The following is a 23409-nucleotide window of genomic DNA, read 5'->3' on the forward strand; positions in this document are numbered from 1 at the left end:
CGAACCCGTGTCCCCTGCATTGGCAGGCCGATTCTCAACCACTGCACCACCAGGGAAGCCCAAAAAACATATAATTTTTAATCCACTTTGACAATTTTAGTCTTTTAATTAGGACATCAGTTGCATTTAAAATGATTATTGATATATTTGGCTTTTATCTACCATCTTATTATTAGTTTTATATTTAACCCAACTGTTTAATCTTCCTTTTTCTTTTTATTCTTTTATATTATATTATATATTTATTATTTTATATTGTATATTATTTTATATATTTATTTATATTATCAAGACATTCTTTTATTCATTTTCTTCCCCCAAATATGAAACATTTCATAAATTTGCATATCATCCTTGAGTACAAACCTTGATAATCTTCTTTGTATCATATTAACTTTAGTATGTGTACTGCTGAAGTGAAAATGGCATTTTTTTTTAAACAAGAAGTTTTACTTTTGTGGAACTTTGTGATTTTAAAAAGTGCACATTATTTTGGAGAGTAAACTACATGCAGAAAAAAATCTAGAACAGTTCACTTTTATGTAAGATATTTGTTCCCGTAAGTAGCCAAACCATAATAGATTATACTGTACTCAAAGAAAAGTGATGATGTTTTTATGTTCACCATATTTGTAAACAACCTGGTGTGTGCCCATATGATTTAAATGTATAATTGTTTAAAGAATGCAAATTATTTTTTAAAAATTAAGAACTGTGAAAGTTCTGGGATTTTTTTTTTTACCATACTTGCAAGCTAACCAGTTAGCTTGCTACATTTCATGGATACTGGCAGAAAACAAAAAGACTACTGGGTCAGATTCAAAGGACTTACTTTATTTTTCACAGCACAGTAGCCAGTATGATCTTCATGCTCGCGTCAGTTCCTCTTGCCCTCAAGTTCCATGGGGGCAATATGGAGTGGTCCTAGGTGAATTCTGTACATGTAGTGTGTTTATGTCACAGTTGAAGAACACTGAGTTCAGGGAACCAGAATCTTTTACAGTGGGCTGTAAACAAACCTGACTGAAGGAGATAATATCTCCAATATCTCCTAGAAGGAGATAATATCTTTATTACACTGGAGAGTAAACAAACCTGCTCTTTGCTCTGGAAGGAGTCAGTATCTTTATCTTCCAAAGCCATTTGCTATATAAATGTACTTGAAAAGATGGTCCAGAATGAAAACTTACAGTGCTCAGAAGACTTGTAGAAACATGAGAGACCAATGGAGAATTGTCTCCCACATAAATGTGTACAGAAAGAAATGAATCTAAAAATGGAATACTCAGTGTTAAAAATCACTGTTCTTATTCTTTTCTATTACACTGTTTCACAATATCGATCCTGAGTCGTAAATGACGTAAAAAGTGGAAGATAGATTACTTAAATAGAAAGGTTGATCTTGTTGAAAGATACACGGATACTGAGAGATTATTAATTCTTGTTTTAGGCTGAACCACTCAGTTGAGTTGGTCATCTGTTTCTGTTTCAGAAAGCTCTCTGGACAGGATTTCTGATCTTCTCTTGGTAGCCTACAGTTTTAGATTGTTTGCAAAAATGGCTGAAATCACCCCCCTCCCCGTATCCATGTCTCTTTGCAATGTGATTTTGTAACTCCTTCCATTAAAAGGAGGATTTTATTTACCCACTCCTTGAATCTGGGCTATTCTTGTACTTTCTTTGATCAATAGAATGTGGCTGAAATGATGTTGTGGCTGTTCCTAGCCTAGGTCTTAAGAGACCTTGCACACTTCTGCTCTCTCTCAGAACCCTGTCCGGGTCCCAGGTGAACAGTTCGGAATAGCCTTCTCAATGATGACAGGCATGTGGCTTAGTTGCCAATGTTTTCTTTGCTGACAGCGAGCTAAGTCTAAGAAGGAAAACTCCTTAGCTGACTTGCAGCTGACTAAAATGCATTAGTTAGACCAGCCAAGACCAGAAGAACTGTCTAGTTTGAGTTCAGACAAAATTATTGATCCATAAAATCATGAGCCAAATAGTTGTTGTTTTAAATCACTAAATTTGGGGATGGTTAATTATTCAGTAGGAGCTAATTGCTACCTACATAAAATATTAGTTTGTTATTACCACCAAATTCATTCATTCATCCAGTCACTCGTTCACTAGTGTGAATAAAGTTTTATGTGCCAGAAGGAAACAAAACAAAAGCAATATCTCTATCTCTCTAAGACGAGTGGAGGAAGACAGAAAATAACATAAAAATAAAACATATAATATTCTAGGTGGTAATAAGTACAAAGAGAAAAAGGAAATTAAAAAATTTTATATCAGGTAGCCAGAGAAGGCCTCACTGAGAAGTTGTTTTTTTAATTTTTTTTCAGTTGAATTATAGTTGATTTACAATATTGTGTTAGTTTCAGGTATACAGCAAAGTGATTTGGTTTTATATATATATATATATATTTTTTCTTTCAGATTATTTTCTGTTATAGATTATTATAAGATATTGAGTATAGTTCCCTGTGATATACAGTAAACTCTTGTTGCTTATCTACTTTATGTATAGTTGTTTGTATCTGTTAATCCCATGCTCCTAATTTATCCCTCCACTCCCTCCCTTTCTCCTTTGATAAGCATAAGTTTGTTTTCTATGTCTGTGAGTTTGTTTCTGTTTTGTATATAGATTCATTTGTATTATGTTTTAGATTCTACATATAAGCGATATATAATATTTGTCTTTCTCTGTCTGACTTCACTTAGTATGATAATCTCTAGGTCCATCCATGTTGCTGCAAATGGCAGTATTTCATTCTTTTTGATAGTAGTAATATTCCATTGTGAGAAGTTAACTGTTGAATAAAGACACAGATGTAGTATGGGGGTGAATCATGTAGATATTTGGATGAAGAGTTTCCCAGGTAGAGAAAATGATAAGTGCAAAGCCATTAGGCAGATCTATATCTGGTGCACATTTTTGGGAACGGTTGGAGTGGAGTGAGCAGTGGGAAGAGTAGTAAGAGATGATATTAGGTAATGGGAGGCTAGACCCTGTATCAATTTACCTTGGCTTTTACTTGGAGTAATATTAGAAGCCTTTCGAAACGTTTAAAAAATTTCCCTCCTTTCACTGGAAGACTCTGAAGCAGGGCCATGACATGAGCTGGCTTCAGTCTTGACAAGGTTATTCTTACTGCTGTGCTGAGAAGAGACTGAAAGAAAACAAAGGTGGAAGCAGGAAGATCAGTTAGGATGCTATATCAATAATGAAGGACCAGAGTACTGGCAGTGTGGAGGTGATGAAAGATGGTAAGATTCCGGATATACTATATTTTGAAGGTAGAGCTGAAAGGATTTGCTTGCTGATGGATTTGGATTTAGTGTGTGAAAGAAACAGAGTAAAAATCACTCTAAGGATTTGGTCTAAGAAACTAGAAGAATGGCATTGCAATTAACAGTATTAGCCTGAATTTCAGAGGAGATGTCTGGGCTGGAGGTAACTCATTTGGGAGTTATTCAATATGGAACATTTTTAAAGATATGAGTTTAGAAGGGAGAAGAAGACCAAGTACTGAACCCTTCAGCATGTCAGTGTTTTAATATCTGGGTGATAAGGAAAAGTAAGCAAAGGAGACTGAGAAGGAGTGGGCAATGAGGTAGGAAGAAAACTAAAAGTGTAAGACATCCTGGAAACAAATTGAAAAACAGTATTTAGAGGCAGAAGGACCACCAACTGTGTCAAATGCTGCAGAAAGGTCAATTAAGATGACCAAACACTGAATATTGATCACTCACTGAATTTAGCAATATGGAGCTTATTAGTAACTGTGACACAGTCAATTTAATGAACAGATCTTAGCAAAGCCTGCTTGAAATGGGCTCAAGATAAAATGAGAAGAAACTGGAAACAGCTGGTATAGCTCACACTTTTGAGGAGTTTTGCTGTAAAATGAAAGAGAAAAATTAGGCATAGTTGGAGTAGGAAGTGGGGTCAAGATCGTTCGTTCATTAGTTCCTTCCTTCCTTCTTTTGAAATAATACATGTTTAATTATTGGCAGGAAAGATCCAGTAGAGAGAAAGAAATTGATGATGGAGGAAACATGACACTCATTTTTCTGCTCTGTAATAAGAATGCAAAAAGAGCCTCCTATTTTCCACTACAAATTTTCCTTCCTTCATTCAGGATTGAACAGCCAAGGGGTGTAATGGGAATGAACTAATTATTATAGCATAATAATAGGAGAAGTGCATTTCTGGCTTGGTCAAAATGGCCAGCAGCAAACCTTCTTTGTGTTTCAACTGTCCTCATGTATAAAGAGAGAGAGAAGTTTTTTAAAAAAGTGGGAAGGAAATGAACTAACATTTCGGAGCTCTCTGTTTCTCTTGCCCTCACACACTGACTTTTCAGGCTACATGGCATTTGCAGAGTACGTGCTCTGGCTATGTGCTGCCGTCAGAATTTGTGTACTCAAAGGAGCTATAATGACATGGCAAATGATATATGAATATGCATCTGCATGACTTCATTCCCACCCTCTCTTTTGCTAGTTTTCAGGATTACTAATGTGTAATTTTTGTTAGCAAATACACTGAGGCAGAAGGAACCCACCAGAGCTGCAACAAAGCAGAATAATAATATCACCCCTCCAAGCTGCCCCAGCAGTGCCAGGGGACATGAGATGAAGACAGAAGCCTGGGCATTAAGACCGCCAGCCTGCTAATTAAGAAACCAGGGCTTTGCTTCTGACTCAGCTGCTGACTCGCTGACTCACTCTGCCATCAGCAAGTCATTTTGTCTCCCTTGGCATTATCATCATTACAAAGGCGATGGTGATTCCTGCCTCCCTGGATATATTGATGATTCACACATATTCAAAAGCTCAGAAAAAAGTGGGAGGAAAATGCCTTAAAATTCAAGGTATCACAAAGACAGTGTTTCTCTTGAAATAATGGCAGTTTCTTTTCATCTTGTGGATAAAATCTTATTTTTCTCCCGAATAGCATCAAGCCATCAAAATAGAAAACTCTCATGTACTAATTTCAAAGATTTCTTTGTGAGTGGGTGGGTACTGAAGTTTAATGAGGGGCAAGTTGGCCAAGAAAGCTTTCTGTCTTCTGGGTTTGTCAAGGAGATGTCAGCCGGCTACATGGAAACTTATTTGCAAAGCAGGAAAGAACGTCAGGGTATTACATTTCTGATGAGAGGAGTTCATCATTAATCAGCTCTAAATAGCACTACAAACCATAAGCTTCATTTTAATCAAATTGATTTCTCCCCAGTTCTACAGAACACAGTCGTGTCAGCTCAGAGAAAAACCTAGTGTCTTTCATAGGCCCAGGTCATTAAACCCACTTCTGAGCCCTGCTTCAGCTTTATGGAGCCTGTCATCAATTCATGGGTACTTTCCCTGTCCCCTTCCAAACAAAAAGGAAATATGCTATTCATTCAGGCTATTTCAGTTTATTCCTTCGTTCATTAATTAAACAATATTTTAGAGCAGCTACTATGTTTCAAGCACAACGCTAAGGATACATTAGTAAGGTAGACATAGCCTTGTCCTCATGGAGTTTACCAAGCTAGCAAAGAGAAACATGAACCAGATTTACGAGTCTATTTTGCATGTAGAAGAAAGAAAAATAAACATTTCTGACTCAGAAAGCAGATGGTGATAGTATCATTATTCCTAATTACTCCCTGGCCCTTTCCTTGTAAGAGGAGTTTGTATCCTCACTCCTTTCCATGTGACTTGCGATACCTTTCTGTGCAGGAAGTATATGTCCTTGCCCTGTTGACTTCAGGTTTGGCCATATGATTTGTTTTGGCTAAACAAATATGATCACAACAGACAGTATGCCAGTCCTAAGGAAAAGCTCCAAGAGCCATCAGGTGGTTTTATAAGCTCTCTTGCCTTCCCCCTGCCAGAGAGTAGTAGGTCCAGATTGGGAGCTACTCCTCAGCCTGGATCCTGGAATAAGTCACATGAGGCAGCACAGCATTGCCACCAACCTGCAACTAACATGTAACACAAGCAAGAAATAAACCTTTGTCATTACAAACCACTGAGATTCTTGAGTCATTTGTTACCACAGCAAAACTAAGTAATACACAGATTTTCATTCTTTAAGCTGACCAGTTCTGAATCGTTTGGACACTTAGATCTACATAGAAGGACAGTCTTCTCCCCATTTCTGTTTCTAGTTGGATCAGGTTACTTTCACTAAGTGAAATGAGCACTGCCTCAACCCAACTGTGATTTCTCCCCAAGTACTTGATAAATGGGAAATTCTTTATCCCCATGAGACAATATAAGACATCATTCAATTGTTTTCTAATTAAAAGATTTGTACTTTTCTGAAGTAAAATAACCTTTATATTAAAGAGGAAAATGTGTTGAACTATGAGTGGTAAAGTTGGATAATGCAATCTCTTTATAGGAAGCAAATTGTCATGAAACAAAATACATGCTAGTTTGCAAAAATGAGACATTTCGGGGGGGGGTGTAATCTGCAATAAGAAGGCAAATATTAAGGGAGTAAAATTAGGAATAGATCTTACGTGTTTTATAATGAAAATTTTCTTTTCACAGTATTACTTATGAAGTTAAATATTTTAGGCCTAGAATTGAAAACTACTGTATAACATTTTTCTGGATTGGTCCTTATTATAGAATATTATAGAACATTATTCAATGTTAGAACTAGAAGAAACTTCAGATTACTTAATTCAATCCTTTCATTTCATGATGAAAAAAATTTGGTGGGAGGAAATAAAGTTGCTTAACTTAAAGTTCTACAGTGGTCCATGGCAAAGCTGGGATTCCAGAACCAGTCTTGTAGACTCTGAGTCCTTTATATAATCTCATACTTGGGAGCATATAAAAATAAGAGTACTATATGTCAGTATCACACTAAACATTTGCATACATTACAATATTAATTGCAAATTTGATCCCATTGATTTCTCAAAATAGCCCATTTTACCAATGAGTGAACAGATTAATGAGGTTAACTAACAAGCCTAAGAACTCATAGTGAATGACTGAGTCAGGATTTGAATCTGAGCATTCTGGCTCTAGAATCAGTTTTCTAAGCCACTGTATTCTCTTTCTTACACTACAGAGAAAAGAAAAGACTATAATTTTGAGAAAAGGGAACAACTGGATACAGAGTCAGCAATCACAAAAAGTTATTTTAAAAAATCAGCACTTTTACGAAAGGATCTGAGTTCTAAAGTTCACCTGTAAAATATTACGGGAATTTAGTAAGCTTCTTAGGGGCCCTAGGGCCCAGTTTAAAAGGCTCTGACCTAGTTTACTCCCACTGGGCATTGAGCAGACAATGACAAATTACATGGAACTGGGAAAGGCAAATTCCCCCAGAGCCCACCATCCCCCTATCCCAGGAGGAACTGGGCTATAAGCATATTCTGAGTGCCACCATCCTCTAAATGCTTTCACTAAGCAAAATAAAACATTTAGTAGGCATTTGTAAGAGAGCAGAATTACTAGGTCACAGGAATTCTGTGGAAAATTTGTGAATTCTTTCAGTACACTCTCTGCCCCTTAGGCTGCATCAGAAGTTGAAGCCCACCTGAAGAGGAGATACTGAAGGCTTAGTCACAATTCACATTTTGACAAAGTTTTCTACTTCCTGGGGCTCTTTCACCCAAAGGACTCTGCCTAAACAATCCTACCATGCCTTGGCATGAAACGTTAATGGATATTTACTCATGAAATGACTCTGTAACTCAGGCAGTTGGAAATGTTTTATTTGACTTGGCCTAAGTATCATTAACACGATTGTGCAGAGTAAGTGAAGAAGAAAATGTAGGTTGATGGTAAAACCCTTCAAGTATGGCTTTTTGCCATTATCCAGGTAAGGCTATATCAGAAGCTGTCAACGTGAATGGCACCATTTTATCACCCATAAATTGCAGGAAGTTGTTGGGTGGTTAAGACTATGAACTTTAGGGTCTGAGGTATCTGGGTTTAATTCCTTGCCCTGTCCCTGATTAATTTTCTGAGCAAATCAGTTAACCTGTCTGAGCCTTTTTTCCTCTTCTGTACAATGGAGGAAGAAATAATCCCTACATCCCAAGAAACTGTTTATTAATTCAACAAATATTCGAGAGTCTACTTTTTACCACAAAGACAGACAATAAACAAAAGAACATACATAAAGAAATGATATAGGGTTAAAAGAGGAAAATGATACAGAAAAATAAATTATAGAACAGAGTAAGGGGAGGAGTAGTCGGGGTAGGAATTGAGAGGACAGAATTTTTCTTTTGAAGAGTATGGTCAGAGTAGGCCTCAGAGGAATAGAGGCTTGGATAATGGCCTCTACTGGGAATGAAAAAGGGAGACATTATCAGGTACTGAGAAGAGGAGTGATATGACTAACCTTACATTTAAAGGGATAAGTCTGGCTGCTATGTTGGACATAGATTGTAAAGGGGCAAGAGGAGAAACAAGGAAATCAGTGACAAGGCTGGGTGTGAGATGATGATGGCCCAGAGCATCAGAACAGGGTGATGGTAGTGGATATGATGAGATGTTGTCAGATTCTAGATAATTTTAGAGGTGGAGAATGAGATGTGTCATATGAGAGGAAGAGAGAGGTTAAAGGAAGACTCTGAGTGTTTCAGCTTGAGCAACCGGAAGGATGAAATTGCTGTCCAATGAGATATAGAAAGCTGTGGATGGAGCAGTTACATTGTGGGAAGAAATATCCAGTTCACTTTTGGGGGAATTGAGTCTCAGATGTCTATTAGACAGCCAAATGGAGAAGCTGAGTAGGCAGTTGGCTATGTGAGTCTGGAGTTCAGGAAAGAAGACTGGACTGAAGTTATAAATTTGGGATTTTGTGAGGATTAAATGAGATGATGTATATAAAGCACTGAAAACAGCATGTAACACATAATAAGAGCTCAATATATATTAGATTAAAAGCGTCTAATCATAATATCAACAAATATAATTCTCACTACCTGCCTAGCACAGTGCCTGGCTCTTAGTAGGCTCCATATATGTGTATGAAGTAGCCAAACAAGAACACTTCAGGCTATTGTATACGTGGGTGATTTTTGAGAGTGCAACACAGGGAGTAACCATAATGTAATTTTTTCATTTTAAATGAATTTTCTAAGTTGATTATTTTTTAATTTCACAAATATTTGTTAAGAAATTTGTTTGGGCTGCTCAAAGCCCAAACACAAATCCCTGCTCTAGGTTTATTGTTGTCTGTTTCCTACCCAGAACATTCAAACAAGATTTCATTGATTTTGTTTTTATTTTATTTTTATAAAAAGGCAATACATTCATTCAAAAGTTCAAAAACCAAAGACATATAAAAGAGTGTGTACATTGAGAAGCCTTACTTCCATCCCTGTTCCTATCCATTCCCACTACCCTATAGTCAGGAGTTGGCAAACTTTTTCTGTAAAGGCTCAAGTAATAAATATTTTAGGCTTGCAAGCCATGTGGACTCTGTTGCAATTACTCAGTTCTGCCATTGCAGTGCAAAAGCAGCCATAGACAATACAGAAACAAATGGTATGGCTGTGTTCCAACAAAATTTTATTTCTAAAAATAGGCAGCAGTCCTGCTGGCTATAATTTTCTATCCATACTATAGGTAATTATTTTTATTAGTTTATTCTGTTTCTTTATGCAAATACAAGCAAACGTAAATATATATTCTCAGGCCCCTTTCTTATACAAAAGTTAATCTGTTCCATATCTCGAAACAGTATTTTTTATTACATATTTTGAATATTTCTCTATATCAATGTATAGGGAACATCCTAATTTGTTCTGTCTGCAATGTAAATACATCATTTCATATATGTGAAGGATAGATTTCTAAACTCAGGATTGCTGGATCAAGGGGTAAATACATTTGCAATTTGGGAAGATATTGCTGGATTCACTGTTATAGGGGTTTTATCATTTTCAGTTTCAGCACAATATATGAAAGTGCCTGTTTTAAAATTATGAAATGCTTCATGAGTTGGTATGTCATCCTTGTGCAGAGGCCATGTTAATATTCTGTGAATCATTCCAATTACAGTGTATATGCTGCTGAAGTGAGCACCATGAAGTCATTTTTAATTTAGTAATGGTTGAATGCTTTTGGGTGGCATACAGCCAAAGACAGGGCAAACTATTAAACTCCTCTTTCCATTTAGTCTGGAGATGAGAGAGAGAAAAGGTTTTTCTGAATAGCAGCTGGCTTTTTTTTTTTTCAGAGTGCTGATTGGAAGGGAGCCACATCCCCACCTTAAGTTCCAGCAATATATGAATCTGTGCAATAGCTAATGAGGACATAGATGGCCAGAGTGGTAGAAACAGTTAATGAAGACCCTATCCTTTGAGCAGCTGTGCATAGAGTTCTCTGCTGATTGTAACCAACATGGACTGTAGTAGGATTCAGCCAAAAAACAACAAGGAATGATGCGGAGCTGGTTAACAGAAGAGAGGATCTGGTTGGGATCAAGTATAATAAAACGTAATTTAAAAATAATAAAAGGACCAATATTTTTAAAGCAGAGTTGTATAGGCTAAGCACTCTATCAAGTTACATATTAATGGTCACAATAACCCTACGAAGTAGGTATGTTATTATATTTACTTTACAGATTTTTTAAACTAAGGCAACTTGCCCAATGTCTTATGCCTTGTAAGTGCTGAACTGGGATCTGATCTCTGAGGCATAGTATCTTTTCTACTGGGCTTTATTGACTTGTTGTCTGCATGGGGGAATAATTTCAGAATTAGTTGAGAAAAGAAAAGTAGAATCTTGACAGGATCTAGACTTAGGCAAATATAATTTTTCTGTCTTTTTGAAGAAGTCAATCCAATATTAAGAAAGAGGTTTCTAAAATTATAATTGCAGTTAACATTCTGGTGTCCAAAGTGCTCAGAGTAGGCCTTTGGCACACCTTGAAGGATGGGTCCTTGCCAGTTGCAGGTGCCACTGGCTATGCCGGCCCTTAAAACTTTGGAACAAATGCTTGAGAGTCTTTTCAAGGAAAAACTTCCCAGAGTTCAGAGAGTTTGCTGACCTGGCTTAGAGATTGACATCTTGGAATCTTAGAAAGCTTCAAGTTTTGTCCTTTGTTTGCTATGCTGGTTCACCCTCATTTGGCTACTGAGCTGCTTTAGACAGCCGCTGGGCATCTGCTTCACCTTAGCTGAGGATGACCCAAGCCTGAATCTCTGGCCCCTGACATTCAGCAGCTGTTTTACCTGCTAGCCAGGAAAAGTTACTTGAGCTGTGGTAAGCCCAAGTGAAGTGGCTTAAATTATAGGTATATCCACTCTATATTTTCAAGACCTAATGGGGAGGGTGCACTTTTAAAAATCTTACAAGGTCAATTTATAAACTGTGATATATATTTCACTAAGAATAACGCTAAATGTTTCTCCTTTGCACAGAGAAAATAATGTTCCCTGGATGCAATTGGGGGTGGGGAAACTCTCTTCTGCTCTGTCATTCAGTCTTTACTTCAATTGGCTGTGTAATTCACTTTCACTAGGATTGAAAAGCAAGTAGAAGCATTGGCCAAATGCGGAATCACTGGGCCCCTTCATGGAGAATTTAGAGCAAAGAATTTTCTATGCTTTTTTTCCCACCCCAAATTGCAAAATGCTGCCCATTTTGCAATTCTGGTGTCTAGGTTCTATCTTATAATTAGGGAATTAGGCTAAAGAATAAAAAATGTTTTTTTAAGAGGCTAGAAAACTACTTTTAGTTGAGCATTTATTATGTGTCTGCCTGTATTAAGTACATTTTATATGTATTATCTCATTTAATTATCCTAATAATCCAATGAGGCAGGTCCTATTCTTACCCTTACTTTACAAGTGAGGACACTAACTCAAAAATTTGTTCATGGATTTGAACTTGTCAGACTCCAAGGTTTGTAGCAATAGTGGCTAGCTATACTGAAGTCTCTATAAATATTACAGTTTGTACAATAAATTTGATGAATACTTTCTTCATTTTCTAGATTGTTGCAGAGGTCATGCAAATATCTTTTAAGTTCACACAATTAAAGTTTGCTAGTATTCCCCTCAAAAATGGCTGAAAGAGATAGAGCTTTCTTGAATAATATTCAACTGAATACCCTTTCCTCCCATCTTCTTCTCTTGTAGGATGGCTAAACAGATAAGTGATATGATGGAAATAAAGTATAAAATTATAGCATGTTATTCTAAATGTCAGAATTTAGGAGAAAATACATAGTTGAGACATTAGTGTTGTAAGTGGAGTCCATTACTGATGTCAGCTCATGGCTCATTTGTAGCAACTGCAGTGTGGGCAGCAGAGGAGCAAGACATTTGTCTTGGTAAGTCCAAAAAAAAGTATTTCAGCATTTTGACATGGAGGATTTTTTTTTTAATAGGAAGTTGATCATATGAAATTGTCATTTCAGTTGGTCCAAAATGGATAAATATCAGTAATTTCATATGTTTCAATATACTAGAAGGAGATGCCCTGCAAGTAATCAGAGATCAACATAAAGGGAGAGAAAAGGTGAAGAATCTGAGCAGGTGGTCAATGTCAAAGTCCAGAGAGAGCTGTATGAGAGCAGAATTCACATGGTCTGACTATTCAGGCAGAGTTTGGTGGTGATATCTCTGTTGATTATAGGATAGAGACTCTGAATTCACCACCCTTTTGGAAAGACACTTTTTAACTGGCATGTGTGCTCTGCTCTCTAGACTGTAAGAGAGATCATAAGGAGCTTGATTGATTATAGCACATATTAAACATGTCTTGAAACAAATTTGAATATTCCATGTAGTTGAATCCTTGACACGTGTCTACTTGGGGGAAGTTAAGCCCTGCATATAAATAAATATGGATCTAAGTCCTTCTGCTAACTTCTCCCAGCCTCTTGTTTATCTCCATCAAGTTCTTATTGCAGGTTACAGTTCTTTTGTCTATTTTCTGTTTACTTTCTGCATAGATAGTAGATATAGGAGGATAAATATATAGCCTTTTTTAAAACTGTATCCCCAGCAACTAGTAATATGCCTGCCATTCAATAAATATTTGATGAATGGATGATTGAATGAATGATTTTTAATGGTTACGTAGTATTGCATTGCAAGGATGTGCCATAATTTGTGTAACTAATACCAATGGATAGATATTAAGTCATTTTAAGTTATATGCTATTATAAACAGTGCTAGAATGAGCATTTTGTACATATAGTTTTGTATATTTGTCAAATTATTTCCCTATGATAGTGTCTTGAAAAGGGATTTTTTTTGGATTAAAAATATGCATTTTAAGGCTTCTGATTTATATTGTCAAAATGCTTTTACATGTTTTGCTATTTTTATACTTCTACCATGTTTGTATGAGAGGGCCCATTTTCCCCATACAATCATCAACACTAGGTATTATTAATTATTTTTAATCTTTGTTAATCTGCTTCAGGAAAAATAGTATTTTGTATTATTTTGCATAATTTTGTCACTACTAAAGGTATGACATTTTACTCATGAGTTTTTAGCCATTTGTACTTCTTTTTTGAAGTGCTTATTAATGTCTTTTGTCCATTTTTCTGTTATGGAGTTTAGATATTTCCTATTAATTTTTGAGTTTTTTTATATATTTAGGTCATTAATCATTTACCATCTATGTTGCAAATATTTTCCCCGTTTATCCTTTTTTTAAAAAATTTTTTGTTGGATGTTTTAAGTTATAGATATGTGTTTTTAATGCAATCATATTTATTCATTCTTTCATTTCTGGTTTCTAGCATTTGTGTCATGTTTAGAATGTCCATATTTACTTCAAGATTACACATGTATTCATTTATGTTTTCATCCAGAGTTTACATTTAAATTGTTTATTGATCAATAATTTATTCTAGTGTAAAGGGTTAGGTATTGATCTAATTTTATTTTGTCCGTGGTCAGCCAGCTGTTCCAGCATGTTTTCCTGTAGTAATTTATATTACCATATTGCTCATATGAATGTATCCAATGTTAAAATATGGGCTTTGGAGTCTGAACTGGATTTAAATCTCAGCTCCACCAATTACCTGGTGTGCTACTTTGAGTGAATCACATAAGTGCTCCAACCTTCAATTCTAGGGTGACCAATCATCCCAATTTGCTGGTAACTGAGGGGTATCCAGGGATTCTGGATTTTAAGTGCTAAAATTGGAACAGTCATGAACAAACTAAGATGGCTGGTCATACTAGGTTTTTCTTTTGCCAAAAATGAAATAATAGCATTATATAACCAAAATAATTGTGAGGAATAAAAGAGATAAAACAACACAAAAAGACAACCTACTGAATGGGAGAAAATATTTTCAAATTATATGACCGATAAGGAATTAATATCCAACATATATACACAGCTCATACAACTTAACATCAAAAAAACCAAACAATCTGATTAAAAAATGGGCAGAAGACCTAAATAGACAGACATTTCTCCAAAGAAGACATACTGATGGCCAACAGGCACATGAAAAAAATGCTGAACATAGCTAATCATGGGAGAAGGGCAAATAAAACTGCAGTGAAGCATCACCTCACACCTGTGAAAATGGCTTTCATCAAGAAGTCTGCAAATTACAAATGTTGTCGAGGACGTGGAAAAAGGGAACCCTAGTACATTGTTGTTGGGATTGTAAATTGGTGCAGCCACTATGGAACACAACATGGAGGTTCCTCAAAAAACTAAAAATAGAACAACCATATGATCCAGCATTTCCACTATTGGGTATATATCCGAAGAAAATGAATACACTAATTCGAAAAGATACATGCACCCCAATGTTCATAGCATCATTATTTACAATAGCCAAGACATGGTAGCAACATAGGTGACCATCAAAAACAGATGAATGAGTAAAGAAGATGTTGTGTATATATATATGTATATATATATATATATACATATATATATACAATGGAATATTAGTAATAAAATGAATTATATTCTGCCATTTGCAACAATGTGGATGGACCTAGAGAGTATTATGCTTAGTGAAGTAAATCAGAGAAAGACAAATACTGTATGTTATCACTTATATGTGGAATCTAAAAAATAAAAAAAATGAATATATATAACAAAACAGAAGCAGACTCACAGATATTGATAATATACTAGTGGTTACCAGTGCGGAGGGGGAAGGTGTGAGGGGAGAGATCAGAGTATGGGATTAAGAGAAACAGCTACTATGTATAAAATAAATAAGCAACAAAGCTATATTACACAGTACAGGGAAATATAGACATTATTTTTAATCACTTTAAATGGAGTATAATCTATAAAAATATTGAATCACTATGTTGTACACCTGAAACTAATATTGTAAATCAACTATACTTCAATATAAAAAAAATGAAAAAAATCTTCCTTATTGCTTTGTCCCCTAATTTGTACTTCTAGAAAATTATTGTGAATAAATAATCAGAGCTGTGCACAAAGATGTAGATGAATATTTCTCTAAGTCTTGTTTATGCTAGATGAAAATCAGAAAGGACTTACATGCCTAACATAGGGAATGGCTAAATAGCTTATAATACATGCATATTATGAAATCTTATGCAGACATTTAAAAAAATGTTTTAAGAAAACATTTAACAATGGGAGATATTTACAATATACAAATAATTTAAAAAGAAAATCGTAAAAACTATATATGGTGTGATTCAAATTTTGTATAATACATATATATGTATATGAACACATATAAACTTTATATAATACATATGTATATGTATCTATACCCATTGAATGGTAGGAAGTATATATACACAGAATGTAAACATTGATTATCTCTGGATCATGGTATTATAGCTGATGTTTTGTCATTGTGTCTTAATTTTAAAAATTAATTTTGAAATCAGAATATAGTATTCAAAATTCATTAATGTTGTTCTGTTTTCTTTGCCTTAGAAAGAGATAATCAGAATTTTCAGTGTGTGAAAACTTCACAATTGTTTTTGCATATCACATTTACAATTGTTTCTTTTCTTGACTTGTCACCCTACTGAATTTTGAACTTGGTTTATTCATCTCTGTAGATGCACAGTCTATCACTGGAAGCATATGGTAGAGTAGAGGCTTAATAAGTGTCTGATGAATGAATTGATAGATTAGTGAGTGAATGGATGCACGTATGTTTATTAAGGCCAGTTTTACGACTGAGCCATATTTTTATCTTAGATTACAATGAAACTTCAAAGTACGATATTTTAATATAATTCAGTGTTGGTATAGGAAACTGTACCTTATTTTAGTGATGTTTACTTAATTTTTTCTTGATTGTTTCAGAATTTTACCTGACATCCTAGCTACCAATAAATATGTGGTTTGTAAAATATTATATTTTATGTTAAAACTGGCTGACTTTAACAACTGCTCCAAGAGAATTTAGATGATCCCAGTAAGTTTCAATTCCTTATCTTTCTATCGTCATTTTTTTCTCTTTCTGTTCACATAGATAATGTAAAGCAAATGTGTACAGTATGAAGATACACTCTAGTTTAGTGCAGTTTTTATGTCTAGGTGTTTTTGCCTAGATGGACTCTTTGCGTTAAGAGAAATTTGGTGAAAAATATGTTTGTGTGTGTGTGTGTGTGTGCAATTGTGTGTTCAGGAAGAGGGGAAAATTGTGTAGGTAATTATTCAGACCTCGTGATACACAATAAAATTGACAGTAGAATGAGGTTCTTCTTCAAATTTTTAATAATCATTATGAAATGACCTCTTCATTTTCCTTCATATACTGTATCTGATATTTCTTTATGTGGAATGTGTGTGTGTGTATTTATGTGTGTGTACATTTTACTAAAAATAAAGTCATTTCCTCTGGGACAACATTAAATGCACCAACATTTGAATTATAGGGGTCCCAGAAGAAGAAGAGAAAAAGAAAGGGACTGAGAAAATATTTGAAGAGATTATAGTTGAAAACTTCCCTAATATGGGAAAGGAAATAGCTAATCAAGTCCAGGAAGCACAGAGAGCACTATACAGGATAAATCCAAGGAGAAACACGCCAAGACACATATCAATCAAAATATCAAAAATTAAATACAAAGAAAAAATATTAAAAGCAGCAAGGGAATAACAACAAATAACATACAAGGGAATCCCCATAAGGTTAACAGCTGATCTTTCAGCAGAAACTCTGCAAGCCAGAAGGGAGTGGCAGGACATATTTAAAGTGATGAAGGGGAAAAACCTACAACCAAGATTAATCTGCCCAGCAAGGATCTCATTCAGATTTCACGGAGAAATTAAAACCTTTACAGACAAGCAAAAGCTAGGAGAATTCAGCACCACCAAACCAAAGCAGCTTTACAACAAATGCTAAAGGAACTTCTCTAGGCAGGAAACACAAGAGAAGGAAAAGACCTAAAAAACAAACCAAAAACAGTTAAGAAAATCGTAACATGAACATACATATCAATAACTACCTTAAATGTAAATGGATTAAATGCTCCAACCAAAATACATAGACTGGCTGAATGGATACAAAAACAAGACCCATATGTATGCTGTCTACATGAGACCCACCTCAGACCTAGGGACACATAGGGACTGAAAGTGAGGGGATGGAAAAAGATATTCCATGCAAATGGAAATCAAAAGAAAGCTGGAGTAGCAATTCTCATATCAGACAAAATAGACTTTAAAAAAAGACTATTACAAGAGACATGAAGGACACTACATAATGATCAAGGGATCAATCAAAGACGAAGATATAACAATTGTAAATATTTATGCACCCAATATAGGAGCACCTCAATACATAAGCCAAATACTAACAGCCATAAAAAGGGAAATCCACAGTAACACAATCATAGTGGGGGACTTTAACATCCCACTTTCACCAATGGACAGATCATCCAAAATGAAAATAAATAAGGAAACACAAGGTTTAAATGATACATTGAAAAAGATGGACTTAATTGATATTTATAGGGTATTCCATCCAAAAAAAAACAGAATACACATTCTTCTCAAGTGCTCATGGAACATTCTCCAGGATAGATCATATCTTGGGTCACAAATCAAGCCTTGGTAAATTTAAGAAAATTGAAATCGTATCAAGTATCTTTTCTGACCACAACGCTATGAGGCTAGATATCAATTACAGGGAAAAATCTGTAAAAAAATACCAACACATGGAGGCTAAACAATACACTACTTAATACCCAAGAGATCACTGAAGAAATCCGAGAGGAAATCAAAAAATACCTAGAAAAAAATGACAATGAAAACACGACGACCCAAAACCTATGGGATGCAGCAAAAGCAGTTCTAAGAGGGAAGTTTATAGCAATACAATCCTACCTTAAGAAACAAGAAACATCTCAAATAAACAACCTAAGCTTACACCTAAAGCAATTAGAGAAAGAAGAACAAAAAACCCCAAAGTTAGCAGAAGGAAAGAAATCATAAAGATCAGATCAGAAATAAATGAAAACAAAATGAAGAAAACAATAGCAAAGATCAATAAAACTAAAAGCTGGTTCTTTGAGAAGATACACAAAATTGATAAACCATTAGCCAGACTCATCAAGAAAAAAGGGAGAAGACTCAAATGAATAGAATTAGAAATGAAAAAGGAGAAGTAACAACTGACACTGCAGAAATACAAAGGATCACGAGAGATTACTACAAGCAACAGTATGCCAATAAAATGAACAACCTGGAAGAAATGGACACATTCTTAGAAATGCACAACCTTCCGAGATTGAACCAGGAAGAAATAGAAAATATGAACAGACCAATCACAAGCACTGAAATTGAAACTGTGATTAAAAATCTTCCAACAAACAAAAGCCCAGGACCAGATTGCTTCACAGGTGAATTCTATCAAACATTTAGAGAAGAGGTAACACCCATCCTTCTCAAACTCTTCCAAAATATAGCAGAGGGAGGAACACTCCCAAACTCATTCTACAAGGCCACTATCACCCTGATACCAAAACCAGACAAAAATGTCACAAAGAAAGAAAACTACAGGCCAATATCACTGATGAACATAGATGTAAAAATCCTCAACAAAATCCTAGCAAACAGAATCCAACAGCACATTAAAAGAATCATACACCATTATCAAGTGGCGTTTATTCCAGGAATGCAAGGATTCTTCAATGTATGCAAATCAATCAATGTGATACACAATATTAACAAGTTGAAGGAGAAAAACCGTATGATAATCTCAATAGATGCAGAGAAAACTTTCGACAAAATTGAACACCCATTTACGATAAAAACCCTCCAGAAAGTAGGCATAGAGGGAACTTTCCTCAACATAATAAAGGCCATATATGACAAACCCACAGCCAACATCATCCTCGATGGTGAAAAAAAGAAACCATTTCCACTAAGATCAGGAACAAGACAAGGTTGCCCACTCTCACCACTATTATTCAACACAGTTTTGGAAGTTTTAGCCACAGCAATCAGAGAAGAAAAAGCAATAAAAGGAATCCAAATCAGAAAAGAAGAAGTAAAGCTGTCACTGTTTGCAGATGACATGATACTATACATACAGAATCCTAAAGATGCTACCAGAAAACAACTAGAGCTAATCAATGAATTTGGTAAAGTAGCAAGATACAAAATTAATGCACAGAAATCTCTTGCATTCCTATACACTAATGATGAAAAATCTGAAGTGAAATTAAGAAAACACTCCCATTTACCATTGCAACAAAAAGAATAAAATATCTAGGAATAAACTTACCTAAAAGACAAAAGACCTGTATGCAGAAAAGTATAAGACACTGATGAAAGAAATTAAAGATGATACACACAGATGGAGAGATATACCATGTTCTTGGATTGGAAGAATCAACATTGTGAAAATGACTCTACTACCCAAAGCAATCTACAGATTCAATGCAATTCCTATCAAACTACCACTGGCATTTTTCACAGAACTAGAACAAAAAATTTCACAATTTGTATGGAAACACAAAAGACCCCGAATAGCCAAAGCAATCTTGAGAACAAAAAATGGAGCTGGAGGATTCAGGCTCACTGACTTCAGACTATACTACAAAGTTACAGAAATCAAGACAGTATGGTACTGGCACAAAAACAGAAATATAGATCAATGGAACAAGATAGAAAGTGCAGAGATAAAGCCATGCACATATGGTCACCTTATCTTTGATAAAGGAGGCAAGAATATACAGTGGAGAACAGACAGCCTCTTCAATAAGTGGGGCTGGGAAAACTGGACAAGTACATGTAAAAGAATGAAATCAGAACACTCCCTAACACCATACACAAAAATAAACTCAAAATGGATAAAAGACCTAAATGTAAGGCCAGACACTATCAAACTCTTAGAGGAAAACATAGGCAGAACACTCTATGACATAAATCACAACAAGATCCTTTTTGACCCACCTCCTAGAGAAATGAAACAAAAACAAAAAAACAAATGGGGCCCGATGAAACTTAAAAGCTTTTGCACGGCAAAGGAAACCATAAACAAGACCAAAAGACAACCCTCAGAATGGGAGAAAATATTTGCAAATAAAGCAACTGACAAAGGATTAATCTCCAAAATTTACAATTAGCTCATGCAGCTCAATATCAAAAAAACAAACAACGCAATCCAAAAATGGGCAGAAGACCTAAATAAACATTTCTCCAAAGAAGATATACAGATTGCCAACAGACACATGAAAGAATGCTCAACGTCATTAATCATTAGAGAAATGCAAATCAAAACTACAATGAGATATCATCTCACACCGGTCAGAATGGCCATCATCAAAAAATCTAGAAACAATAAATGCTGGAGAGGGTGTGGAGAAAAGGGAACCCTCTTGCACTCTTGGTGGGAATGTAAATTGATACAGCCACTATGGAGGACAGTATGGAGGTTCCTTAAAAAACTAAAAATAGAACTACCATACGACCCAGCAATCCCACTACTGGGCATATACCCTGAGAAAACCATAGTTCAAAAAGAGTCGTGTACCACAATGTTCATTGAAGCTCAATTTACAATAGCCAGGACATGGAAGCAACCTAAGTGTCCATCGACAGATGAATGGATAAAGAAGATGTGGCACATATGTACAATGGAATATTACTCAGCCATAAAAAGAAACGAAATTGAGTTATTTGTAATGAGGTGGATGGAGCTAGAAACTGTCATACAGAGTGAAGTATGTCAGAAAGAGAAAAACGAATACCGTATGCTAACACATATATATGGAATCTAAAGAAAACAAGAAAAGATTCTGAAGAACCTAGGGGTAGGATAGGAATAAAGACACAGATGTAGGTAATGGACTTGAGGACACAGGGAGGGGGAAGGGTAAGCTGGGACGAAGTGAGAGAGTGTTATGGACTAACATATACTACCAAATGTAAAATAGATAGCTAGTGGGAAGCAGCCACATAGCACAGGGAGATCAGCTCGGTGCTTTGTGACCACCTAGAGGGGTGGGATAGGGAGGGTGGGAGGGAGGGAGATGCAAGAAGAAGAGATATGGGGATATATGTATAGGTATAACTGATTCACTTTGTTATAAAGCAGAAACTAACATACTGTTTTAAAGCAATTATACTCCAATAAAGATGTTAAAATAAATAAATAAATAAAGTCATTTTATTTTTATACCTGGAATGCAGCTTTTAAATTTTTATTCCTTGGGTGGAAGTACTATTTTTTTTCAAATGAATTGTGAATTATAAGAGAGGTATCTTAATGAAATGCATGACAAATCTAGTATTTTCTGGTCAGAAACATGCTTAGAGTTAAAAAAAAAGAGAAATTCTATTTTTGCCAACTGATTTACTTCTTTTTTTGTACTCCAAGTTTCACATTTTCTCTTTCGAATTCATTGTGAGAATGAATTGAGGAAGCCTAGTGTCCTGAGAAAGAGTGGAATTTTAATTTTTGTTTTGATAGGAACATGGGTATTAAAAGTAAGACTTAAAATAGCAACATGATTAGAAACAGCAACATCCCAAAAAAGAGAACTTTTGTTCCAAGGAATATAGTCAGGTAAATGGTATTTTGTATTGATCCATAGAATGGTTTCCGTCTTTTCAAGGCATGATAATAATCCTGATTTTAATACTTCACCTTTAATTTGAGCCTTTATTGCCTGTGTTTGCAATTCTTATAAATAAATTTGACAGTATTGCACCTATACAATCTGGATTTGCCAATTGGAACTAAACCAACACCTAACAAAAAAACATAATATAATAAGTGAACAATTAAAATGCTTCCTTCAATTATTTTGTGATTGGAGTGGCCAAGATGGCATAGTAAGAAGACCCTGAGTTCACATCCTCCCACGGGCACACCAAAATTACAACGGGCAAATATCAATGAGAATGAACAGAAGAATAGCAGAAAAGATCTTCTGAGACTAAGGATATAAAGAAGGAACCAGAAGGAGATGGGTAGGAGGGACAGAGACACATTATAGTCAAGACCTGTACTACTGTGTAGGCAACCCACAAATGGGAGGATAATTACAATTGCAGAAGTTCTCCCAAAGGAGCCAAGGGTCCAAACTGCACATTAGTATCCCCAGCCCAGGAGTCTTGCACCAGGAGGATGAGCCCTCAGAACGTTTGGCTTTAAAGGCCAGTGGGACTTAGTTTCAGGAGACCCAAAGGGCTGTGGGAAATAGAGACTCCACTCTTGAAAGGAGCACACACAAAATTTCATGAGCTCTGGGACCCAGGGCAGAAGCAGTAATTTGAAAGGAGCTGGATCAGACTCACCTGTTGATCTTGGAGAGTCTCCCAGAGAGGCAGGTGGCAACTGGGACTCATCCTGGGGACATAGATGCTGGCAGCAGCCATTTTTGAGAGCTCATCTCACCTCGAAGACACTGGTGTTGGCAAGCGCCATTTTGGAATCCTCTCTTTAGCTTATTAGTGGATCTGGCCCCGCCCACCAGTTGGTCAGCCCCAGTACTGGATGCCCCAGGCCAAGCAGCTAGCTGGGTAGGTACACAGCCCCACCTACCAGCAGTCTAGCTGCCTTAGGGCTCCCTGAGCCCCCAACCACCCCAAGACTCCACCCTGCGCACCTGTGGGGCAACACCAATTCCAAAAGAGAGAAAGAGAAATATTGTATGATTTCACTTATCTGTGGAACATAAAAAACAAAACAAATGAACAAACATAACCAAACACAAACAGAGTTATAGATACAGAGAACACGTCATTGCCACAGGGAAGGTGGTGGCAGGAGGAGAAAAATAGGTGAGGATGATTAAGAGGTACAAACTTTCAGTTACAAGATAAATGAGTTATGGGTATGAAATGTAGAATGTGGGGAATATGGTCAATAATTATGTGATATCTTTGCATGGTAACAAATGACAACTAAATTTATCCTGGTGATCATATTGAAATGTATAGAAATATCAAACCACTATGTTGTGTACCAGGAACAAACATAG

The 23409-nt window shown here is 35.8% G+C and overlaps 2 non-coding genes across 2 annotated transcripts; both read right to left on the minus strand.

The window, feature by feature from the left end:
- Window positions 1-317: 317 nt before the first annotated feature.
- Window positions 318-420, minus strand: LOC133082788 (U6 spliceosomal RNA). The gene has a single exon (XR_009699009.1). It is a non-coding gene; the product is annotated as a U6 spliceosomal RNA (small nuclear RNA).
- A 9526-nt stretch (window positions 421-9946) lies between these two features.
- On the minus strand, window positions 9947-10053 carry LOC133082773 (U6 spliceosomal RNA). Its single transcript, XR_009699002.1, has one exon. It is a non-coding gene; the product is annotated as a U6 spliceosomal RNA (small nuclear RNA).
- Window positions 10054-23409: the final 13356 nt, after the last annotated feature.

Source organism: Eubalaena glacialis, chromosome X, assembly GCF_028564815.1.
Source record: "Eubalaena glacialis isolate mEubGla1 chromosome X, mEubGla1.1.hap2.+ XY, whole genome shotgun sequence".
Classification (NCBI taxonomy): Eukaryota; Metazoa; Chordata; class Mammalia; order Artiodactyla; family Balaenidae; genus Eubalaena; species Eubalaena glacialis.